The 1,069-nt window shown below is 42.0% G+C and overlaps 1 long non-coding RNA gene across 1 annotated transcript in view; it reads right to left on the bottom strand.

Annotated features, from left to right (window-relative positions):
• Positions 1 to 1,004: 1,004 nt before the first annotated feature.
• The window catches only part of LOC138815029 (uncharacterized), a 5,182-nt gene continuing 5,117 nt past the window's right edge, over positions 1,005 to 1,069 (bottom strand). Inside the window, exon 3 of the long non-coding RNA XR_011368152.1 lies at positions 1,005 to 1,069. This exon is cut by the window's right edge and continues 48 nt beyond it. This is a non-coding gene — a long non-coding RNA (uncharacterized lncRNA).

The raw sequence follows: 1,069 nt of genomic DNA, 5'->3' as shown, positions 1-1,069 counted from the left end.
AGTATGTTACACTCACACAAGTGCTGTGGATGTAAAGAACTGTAGTATTGGGAGCTGGTATGGCTGTAATCCTAACTACTCAGGAAATTGAGATCTAAGGATCAATGCTCGAAGCCAGCTCAGTTCAGTGAGACTCTTATCTCCATTTAACCACCAGAAAATTGGAAGTGGTGCTTTTCTCTAAGTGGTAGAGGACTCATCTGGAGCAAAAGAACTCAAGGACAACTCTGAGGCCCTGAGTTCTAGCCCCAGGACTGACAAAAAAAAAACAAAAAGAAAAAGGAAAAACAAAAGATGTCTTGGAATAGGTAGATTAGTCAGGCAGAAGAAATCAGAAATAAGCCTGAAAGATTTCTCTTAAAAAAATAGAAAAATAGGACTGGGAATGTGGCTCAGTGGTAAAGTGCTTGCCTTGCATGCAAGAGACCCTGGGTTCGATTCCTCAATACCCATAAGCAGAAAATGCCAGAAGTGGCACTGTGGCTCAAGTGCTACCCTTGAGGTGAAGATCTGAGGGACAGCACCCAGGCCCAGAGTTAGGCCCCACAACCAACAAAAAAATAAATAAATAAAAAGGAGAGAGAGAGAGAGAGAGAGAGAGAGAGAGAGAGAGAGAGAGAGAGAGAGAGAGAGAGAGAGAGAGAGAGAGAGAGAGTAGATGATCTGAGAAAACTTCCCAAGCATTCTAACTTCCTTTTGACCCAGATAGGTTGGATAAAATGAAGGTAGGATAGTCCTAAATGTCTTCAGGAAATTCCATGCCCAATAGCTAAAACGGAATGATCAATTAAAAATATCACGGGTCGTGACCAATGAGCAAGTCACCTTCCAAGCATCTCATTAGCATAAAAGTTAACTGACATCTAAACAGATTAAAAGAAAAAACCCACCAGTTAGTTGGAAAACCCCTATCATGACCCCTCTCACCCAGCAAGAACATTTTCTCTTCTCACATGCATAAATTAAATACTTTTAACACTCACTCCTTGCTGTCTGTGGATTTCATTCCTTGAGTTCTCCAGGCAGTGACACAGTAAGATAAGGATCTGCTGCAGCTCTAGTGGTGGCC

Source organism: Dipodomys merriami, unplaced genomic scaffold (genome assembly GCF_024711535.1).
Source record: "Dipodomys merriami isolate MVZ:Mamm:240054 unplaced genomic scaffold, mDipMer1.0.p SCAF_1074, whole genome shotgun sequence".
In the NCBI taxonomy this organism is placed as follows: Eukaryota; Metazoa; Chordata; class Mammalia; order Rodentia; family Heteromyidae; genus Dipodomys; species Dipodomys merriami.
Note: the sequence above shows the minus strand (reverse complement) of the source record. Positions and strands in the feature narration are given on the sequence as shown.